The sequence below is a fragment of the Cynara cardunculus genome, unplaced genomic scaffold (assembly GCF_001531365.2).
Source record: "Cynara cardunculus var. scolymus isolate 2C unplaced genomic scaffold, CcrdV1 Un_Scaffold_4690, whole genome shotgun sequence".
In the NCBI taxonomy this organism is placed as follows: Eukaryota; Viridiplantae; Streptophyta; class Magnoliopsida; order Asterales; family Asteraceae; genus Cynara; species Cynara cardunculus.
The window spans coordinates 24237-34420 of record NW_020202015.1 but is presented as its reverse complement, the minus strand read 5'-3'; positions in this window follow the sequence as shown (position 1 = coordinate 34420).

The window sequence follows — 10184 nt, the reverse complement described above, 5'->3', positions numbered from 1 at the left end:
GTATTTTCTTTCTCTAAAAACTTTCGTCTTCTCTCTAAATTTCACGTCAAGTTACTAAGGGGATCGAGGCAACAATTATTTATTCGGAATCCACTCTACGAACCCTTCTTAAAGGTATAAGTTTCATTCAGTTTCATTAAGGTGTTTATTTTAGAGTTATTTAGACCGGTTTATAAACTGTGTTTATATCTAAGTTTACGGATTGATTTTGTCAAAATCATGATATATTTGATACTTAGAATACTACGACTGGTTATATTTATGTAGAAATAAAAAGGGTATATTGTAGTTTCAATATGAGTAGATTGTGGGTAAATGTTTAACCGTACACCAATTGTTCGGTTAAATGTCGAAAGGAGTAAAAATCCATGATTAAGCTTAGGTTAACGACCATTGGACTTGTTTTACTATTTAGTATGTTGAAGTACGTTTATAGCATGTAAATGTAGCAAATCATGAAAGTTGGATCATAAAAGTTAGTCGGGAATTATGGAATCGAATTTTACCGACAATGTAACTCCCGTACTTTGACAGTGTATAACTCACAAACCGTAAGTCGGATTAAGCTCGTATTTTGCAGTCAGGAAGATGATACTGCATACTATAACTTTCATTAAGGATCAAAATTATAGTTAAGATTCTAAGTGGCTCGAAACAGTGTGTTTTTTAGGCTATTTATACTGTATCCGGGATTAATTTACAGTTTTGTAAAATTCATATAAAATAGATGGATGATCCAAATGAGATGATTTTAAAATCAATAGACTCGTTTGACACCAATCTACAACTTTCATTTAGAAAATATAATCTGGATTGGTCTCTAAATAAGATAAAAATGCTTAGAAATAAGAGGGTCGGAAACGGTTGGATCGAAAGAGAATAATGCTAACTTTTACGTTTGAGTTTTCAATTCATATCCGGCTGTCCTTCTTGAAGTCTACGTTGTTTAAGTACATTAAGACCTAAGTAATTTTATTAGAATAGTTATATTATGGTTTCTATGCTTTATAAATAGTAACTCGTTTATGCATACGTTAGGCACGTGGATAAATCAAACTTGATCGTGAATTTCCGTTTGATCGTGCGTTAATTGTCAAATTTGGTTAAGGTACGGATTCCATATCTCACTTGACATGGGGATAGCCATTTGCGTAAGACTTCCTAATCCGGATAATCTGTGATAAATTCTGAATAATTTGTTCTGAATTTCCTTTATGTTTATCAAATGTTATTGAACTTTGTTTCCTTTTGAATTACAACTTATATTCTTATTCGGAATATGGATCATTTTGATCACTTGACTTGTTTTATTGCTTCATTTGTGAAACATTTTACTATAGACTCAATAACTGGAGCACCGGTATTGAGATGTTTCCATGGTAACTAAAACGATCACGGCGTTCTCATTTTTATAGTCCTTAAAAGTGGAATTGATTATGTACCGGTCGAATAGAGGGCGTATGGATCGATCCTAGGAACCGTTATCGGATATTGAACTGTGGCCGTGGTTAAATCCACGGAGAGGATTGTTGTGTTGTGATCACACCCCTTTCCTCACTTGTGCCTGAATGGACTGATCATCCTTTGGGAACAGTGCGTCCTCGTGATGCGATTTGGTCTTCGGACCCTTGACATGCTTTTGGGGCATTTTGACTTYCTTTTRRWTTATCAHTTGRCGTTATAAATTGTTTTTGAACTTGTTATCTCATATTCATTGTTTATTTATATTATTATCCGTTCACTGAGCATTAAGCTCAGCCGAGATTTTCTTGTCCTYGGCAGGTACATGACTTAGCAGGGATTTTGGGATGAGAGCTCTGGAGATGACAATATTGAAGATAACCCATTAAGTCATACTTTTGTTAAACTTTGGATGACTAATGTAGACATACTGGTATTTTGAAACCGTATTTTGAGACACGTTATCTCCGTCAATGGTTATGTAATTATTTTTTTTTGGTAAATTTTATTAGCTGCCCTGGTTTATATAATACGTTGTTTTTTTATCCTAATTGTGGCATCTCCCGTCTTTGACCACGCGGAACGGGGGTGTTACACAAAATCTTTTCTCTATTTCAGAAAATCTTTTCTTCTCTTTTTCAAAAACTAATCTTTCAGTATTCAAACTTTATTCAGACTCCAAAACTTTTCCTTTTTCTATCTCCAGTAAATTCTTTAATTCAATCAAATCAATCTCATGTTTATGAATTTTCTCAGTAAAGTCCTCAGTCTCTGTATTTTTTCTCCCAAAAGATTTCCTCTCAGCATTTAGTTCATTTTGAACTTTGTGGAGTTTATTGAACAAATCTTTATTAGACTTACTCCATGTTTTTATCTCTTTGTCACATTCTATTCTGACATCATCCAAGGATTTTTTAAGTTTATTAATCTGATATTTGTATTTATTCTCAACTCTTTCTAATATTTCTTTATGCTCCCGATTCAAAATTTTAATACTTTCCTCATTAGCATAGATGAGAGAAAAAGTCAAGATCTACAAATATAGTCAAACTCTCTTTACGTAATTTGATATTACAATGAAGTCTCCTTACAAGATTAAAAGACAAATACCCTATTTATAGGGTCAAACTTCTAAACACAAGTCAAAGTCAAACCTGCCTAAGAAAAGTCAAACACGATGACTTTTACAATTATAGACAATATTTAACTTTCAAGACGAATACAATTTAATACTGATTTTCAGTCCTAACATTCTCCCCCTTTGAATTCAGACTTGAAAGAAGCTATGCGCTTTGAGTTCTTGTTTGAACTTTGAATCTATAAGCACATTATGTCTTCTTCAAAATAATTCTTCAACTTGAAATCTTCAAGCAATCAACTGTTGAGATAGATCTTCTAGCATTCTCCCCCTCGAATGTAGAACCGCAGTGATCTTCTTTTTTGACAATGTAGAACGGTAATTATCAAAACAATGTACAAGATTTGATCTTCAAARAATCTTCAGAATTAATCTTCAGTAAACTGTTGTAAAGATGATCTTCACATTCAACATCTCTCAGTCATTGTAGCACACGAATAATCTTTCTGTAATTATCTTCAGTCGCACTTCTTCTTTTGAGTCTTTTGCCATTATCGAAGTTACTCCYCCTTGATCTTTGCATCAKATTCCCTTTAAAAAGTTCGGAAATGAATATTTCATTCATTATTACATACTCCCCCTTATGATGAAATGAAAATCATTCCATCATATATAAGATGAATGAAATCCTCCATTTAAACCGTCAAATCATGAAACTGTAAGTAGATCTTTGCGAATCCACTTATTTAATCTTTTCAGATTAAGGGAATGGGAAGGTAACATCCAATTTCAACGAATGAAATTGTTTTCAATCTTATAAAAAGATTGGCCTGTGAGTATAACAGATGTACTGTATATATGAGACTTTTTTATGCTCATCTCACCAGGTCTTCCATTCAATCATTGATAGCTAAAAAATAGCATATCTATGAATGTTTTGGCAAATTAACATATAAAAAATAACATATCTATTTATAGGGTCAAACTTCTAAACACAAGTCAAAGTCAAACCTGCTTAAGAAAAGTCAAACACGATGACTTTTACAATTATAGACAATATTTAACTTTCAAGAAGAATACAATTTAATACTGATTTTCAATCCTAACACACAAACTTTCACGACAATGGCTCCCTTGCCAAACCTTCCCGGTTTATCAGAGACAACTTCAGTCTCTGGAAGAATCGGATGTCTCTCTTTTTGGAAGGTGTTGATCTTGAAATTCCACACTATCTAGAAAATAGATCTTATGTTCCATATGCTATATCTCTGGCTGTTCCTGAAACAGCTACGACTGCCGCAATTCCTAAATGGCAGATTCCAAAGTTCTCTCATCAGTGGAGTGAAGAAAACAAGAAGAAGATAGCTATAGATACTCGTGCGAAATCTATAATAGCTATGTCTCTTCCTGACGAGGTCTATCACTCTATGATGAAGCTTAGAACCTCGAAAACCATGTGGGACACTCTCTGTGTTCAATATGAAGGTACCTCTCAGGTACAAGAATTGAGAAAGATAAACTTTGTAAGACAATATGAAAGCTTTCTCTATGGAAAGACTGAAACGTTGTCTGAAGTACATCAAAGGTTTAATTATCTTCTAATCGATTTGAGGACAGTTGGCAGAGAATATTCCAACTCTGAGACTTTAACGAAGTATTTGGAATATTTACCAGAATCTTGGGATACATATTCTATGTCTCTCAAGATGTCCAACGACATGTCCTCTCTCTTTCTCTCAGCTCTTTATATGGGATACTGCTCAATCACGAGCAGTCTCGACAACTGAAAATGAATCTAATCAAGGATTATAGAGATATGAAAAGCTCTCCGCTAGCTTTGATCTCTGAAGTTTGTTCAGTTGAACTCCCATCTTCTTCTTCTTTTGTTCTTCCTTCTTCTGTATCTATAACAGAGTTAGACTCTACTAACTCTGAGAATCTGTCAGGGTCTGACCTTGCAGACATTGATGAAGCGTTGGAGCTTCTAACTAAGTCATTTAGAAGGTTCGCGAGGAAAAGTAATTTCCGCAGATCTCCCATGCTGACCATTAAGAAAAAACCAAAGTTAAATATTGTTGACAAGGCTTCAGCGGTCTGCTACAACTGTCACCGTGAAGGTCACTTTGCAGGTGAGTGCAGGTGAAAGAAAGTTGCGATGCCATGTTCGAAAACTATTTTATTCTTTAGAACTAAAGATGATAAATACCTAAAGCTGAAGGAGAAATATAAGAAAATGAAGAGTTCCCAGCAAAAGACCAAAGGTCTTGTCGCTGAATAGCATGACTGGGATGATTTGTCTGATGAATCATCCTTTGATAAGGAAGACATGACCTATCTTTGCTTGATAGCCAAGGATGTCAAAGAAGAAATTTTTGAGACGTCAACTTCCCATGATCCCTCATCATCCTCTCCTGCTGAGGTATGTCTCCTGAATGAACCCTCTTCTTCTTCTTCTAGCCTATTAGCGTTAGATACGTTGACAGTTGGCCTTTACAATGCCTTCAATGAAAAAGCAAAAATGCTTAATCTTGATCTTCAAGAATATTTGAAGATTTGTCATTCCAAGATCAAATAATTGACTAAGATCGAAGAAGATCTTAAATATCAGGTCATTGTAAACGAGACCATCACTATTAAATGCGAACAGGCTATTGTTGAGCGTGAGCAAGCAATTACTGAACTCAGGGCTGAAAAGGCTACCATTGAAGGATGATGCAAAGCCTCAGAGATCATTAACGCTCAGATCCCTGCCAAGATAAATACTGGTCTAGGTTTCTCCTATAATCAGAAAGATAGTGTCACAGACAGGTCCATGCACAAGTTTGGTACCTTCGTCTCTTCTATTCCTGACACTTCTTCCTCTCAGTCTTCATTTACTGATAGTCATCTTGAAGGAACTCCTTCGAGTTCAGGTTGCAAAGACAAAGGTAAATCCATAGTTGCAGCACCTTTTCCTAAGAAGGCTAACAAGTCACATCGATCTAAATCTATTCTTTCAGCTTGTGCACCTTCTTTTTCCTCAGGGATCAAGATATCTGAATCATCTCAGAAATCTAAGTCTAAGCTCAAGGTGAATGTTTCACCTAAGGACTCCAAATCCTCAAAAGCTCCTTCTAGAACAAATGAGAAGGAAATCCTTGGAGCTTATCCCTCTTCTTCTCTGATACTTCCTGGCCCTAAAGCTAGCTTCAGCTCTAGGAAGTGTAGACACTGTGGTGAAACTACACATATTGCCAGTAAGTGTTCTTCTGCCGCCAAGACTGGTCCCCCTGCCAAGGGCAAGAAAGTAGCCAAGGCTGAAAAATCTACCAAGGTGAAATCTACCACTAAGGTTGTTAAAACAACTAAGGTGAAGAAATCCACTGGAGCCTCCTCTTCAGGCTCAGTGAAGACAACTACTAGTACTAAGTCTTCAACGTCAGGTGTTGTTGTTCCCCCTACAACTGAAGCCTTTGCATCAGGCTCAGTGAAGACACCTACTGACTCTATTCCATTAGCGTCAAAGATTGTTCCTAATCCCACTGAAGCCTTTTCATCAGATTCAGTGAAGCCTTCTGTTGACACTAGTTCTTCAGTTTTAGTGGTTGTTGCCTCTAACATTGTTGGACCCAAATAGATTAGGTACCAAAGCATTTTTAAACTATTCCCTTATGCAGGAAGTCAAAGGCATTTGGTATCTTGATAGTGGATGCTCACGACATATGATAAGAAACAAATCCCTGCTTATGGACTACAAGGATGAAAGAGGCCCTTCCGTGACCTTTGGAGGAAATGGAAAAGGATATACCAAAGGTTTTGGTGTATTAACCAATGGTGCAACAACTTTCAGGCACGTTGCATATGTTGAAGGTTTGAAGCACAACCTACTCAACATCAGTCAGCTGTGTGATAAAGATTTCACAGTGAAGTTCTCTATGAATTCATGTTATGTCTACAACAAATATGATAAGATAGCTCTAATCGGTTCTCGTCTAAAGAATGTTATTCATAGTATGGGGGAATGTGTTCGTATACGAACATACGATGTTATCTTTCTATGTGGCTTGATCATGTTCATAATTTGTTCATATATGTTCATGTCAATTATTTTTCTCTATGAACAGCTTGTGAACTCGAACCAAATAGATCACACCTGCTGTTCATATATGTTCACATTACTCATCTCATAGTCATTGATGATTGATCTAACTTGCACCAAATAAATCGATACACAATGTGTTCATATATGTTCATGTTAATTATTTTAGTCTATGAACAGCTTGTGAACTCAAACCAAATAGATCTCACCTGCTGTTCATATATGTTCATGGTCATATATGTTCATGTTCATATATGTTCACATTAATCATCTCATTGTCATTAATGATTGCTCTAACTCGCACCAAATAAATCTATTTTCTAGTTGTTGCAGTTGTCCCTAATGTTGATGACGAGCTTAAACCAAAGATCAACACACAATTCGTATCTAAAAATGTAACGGAAAAGATGTACAAGACGTATGCGAACAATGTCGGGTTTGATGTTTGTTAGGACTGAAATTCAGTGTAAAATTGTATTCGTCTTGAAGGTTAATTTTGTCTATAATTGTGTAAAAGTCATCGTGTTTGACTTTTCTTAGAGAGTTTGACTTTGACTTTGTCTAAATGTTTGACCCTATATAAAGGGTGAGTTCTTTGTATTTTAAAAAGAAGCTTATTGTAATATTCAGATTCGTAAAGAAAGTTTGACCAAAGTTGACAAATCCTCTCATCTCCTTCATAGTGTTTTTAATGAATATCATCTCTGCCATGGATTTCTTGATGATTAGTTGAAGATTGATCTTAAAGGGACTAATAATTGGTATCAGAGCAGATTTGCAGAGAATTTGACTGAAGAAATCATTAAGAGTTGCACAATTTTCTGGAATTTCATCATATCTTTCTTGAATGTTCATATTGTTCTTGAATGTTCATCTTTGTTCTACATTAATTTCTCTCAAATCTTTCATTTTTGGATGTTTAATTGTTAAACTTGTGATCATTGTGTACGATTTTAAATCGTGAATCAATGTTATTCATACAATTTCATGATTTGATCATTGACAGTAAAGATTTGAAGAGATTTGTTAGTTTTATGAATTTTGAAGTTCTTCGTGTTCTTATGAATATTCATCAAAAAGATAGAATTTGATCCATTTTTGTATGAATTTTTGTAAGTTTTGTGTTTGTGTGTTGGTTTGATCTAAGTTTGAATGGCATTTTGATTGAATCTTGTTAGGATATCCTTACTTCACTCATAGGTTGAGCGATTTAGTTTGTTATCGATCATAACTTGAGCGAGTTAGACAAAGCTTTGAGCGATTAAGGCAGTGTATTGAGCGATTTAGTGTTAAGCCTTGAGCGATTAAGAGCTAAGCATTGACCGGATACGCACACCCTTTGAGCGGATTTGAGCGAATACAAGAACACATCGCACACCTCTTGAGCGGAGTTGACCGGATTAAGAAACTGCCTTGAGCGATTTAGTTTGTCATCGCACATCCCTTGAGCGGATTTAACTGGATTCAGAAACTGCCTTGAGCGAGTTAGTGTTACATAGCTCACCCCTTGAGCGATTAAACCATTACCTTGAGCAATTTAGGCAGTGAGTTAAGCGATTAAGAGTTAGTAGTGAGCGATTTAGTTCACAGCTGTGAGCGATTTATCTCATAGTTGTGAGCGATTTATTTCATAGAGTAAGCGATTTAGCATGTTATCGGTCACCTCTTGAGCGAGTTAAGTATTGCCTTGAGCGATTAAGACTTATTCTTGGGCGATTTTGCTTAGGTCTTGGGCAATTTAGCTTAGGCCTTGGGCGATTTTGCTTAAGCATTGAGCGATTTATACTTGGTTTAGTACAAGTCTTGAGCGATTTAGGTACTTCTTTGGGCGGTTTTAGACTTAAGCTTGAGTGATTTAGTTCATAGTTTGAGCGATTTAGGATCATCCAATTTAGGTAAATTGTTCATAGACTCAGCCGGTTTAGAACTTGGTCCATTCTTGGCTTAATCTACTCACAAGGTTTACCCGAATTCTTTCATCAGTCAGCAACTTGGTTTCTCACAGATTATCTTGTAATCTTGCTTACTATACTGTCTGGAGTCCAAGCTTATTGCTCATAAATCTGTCTGGTTTTAGTCTTAATTGCTTGATTACCTTGTCTATATTTAGCATTTATCACAAATCAGTTTGCCCAAAGATCACTTTGTTAAACATTTTTTATTCTTGATTGAATTTCCAGGAATTGTGTTGTAACATCCACCTATTTAAATATGCTTAACTAGTAATTATAAGCATACCTTATGTGTTATTTAAAAAAAAAATTACTAAAATGCTAAAATGCTAAGTATACTAGTGAGCTATAAGTAGAACTCATAATTGGAATGAGATGTAGAAGGTAAGATTGGTGCTAACACCTCACAATTGACATAATTAGATAATGTGAGGGTTCAACATACAAAGTTCATTGCATACAAGAAAGTTGGGTAGGTATCTAGAGTGCCTAAATGAGAAAACTCTACCCAAAATTTGAATGGAAGACCTAAATGGTAATCTAAATGTTGGAACACCTTTGAATAAGTTAATATGAAGTGTTAGAATTGTCGGAAGTCGAAAAAGTCGCGTAGATTGCATTTTATGCAAGTTTTTTCAAATTACAGTATGATTTCGATAAATTACATGCACAATACTCAATCGGGAGGTTTTTGATAGGATGTTAAGCTTTGGAACTAAGTTTTGGACCTATTAGGAGTTGTTGGAGGTGTCGGAAAATTTTTACGGAATTCCGAACTAAAAATCAAAAATGGCAAAATTTCAAAGGAAAGCATAACTCCTACAAATATGAAAACTTCTGTTATTGGGAGGTCTTTTATGAAACTTCTTTTTTGTAAATTATAGATTATCTTGTTATGAACACGTAGGCGAAAACCTTATCGAAAACGGAGTTTCGAGCGAAAAGTTATGCAATTTTTAGTGTTTAATGGTCAAAACGGGTACCCAGCCGGGTCAAACCGACCCAACTTGGGTTTTAGACATATAAACATGAATTCAGCCCCAATTCTTCCCCATTTTCGTTTCTAAGCTTCTGTACTCTTCAAGGGAACCAAACTTGGGTGTTTTAGCAAGAAATTGGTGAAATTTTACAAGATTATTGAAGGTATGCTTCCATTTTTGATAATGTATTCACTTTGAGTTCAAGAAACCCTGAAATTAGGGTTGCATGTTGAGAATTATAAGCTGAAATCTTGATATTGTGTAGGATATGTAATACATAACTTATTATCTTGTGGAAATCATGATTAGATAACAAGAAATAGTTGCGTATACATGATATGGTTTGGGAAAGTTTGACTTTTGATAGTCAACCTTATATGAAGATGAACTAGGTGAATGTTTAGTAAAATAACGATGGATTCATGATGATTTCATATAAGTTATGGTAATATATATGAATTTGGTACAAAATGGTTTGGAGTTTGGCTTGAAAAGGTGAAAAATAGCTATTTTCGAGTTTGAAAGTCTTGGTATAAGATCTGTTTTAGAAAAATCGTATAAAATTGTAGAAAAATCCTAAAAATATGTACAAATAGGCTCTGGAAAGGTAAGAAAAAGTTCTACAATTCATATTT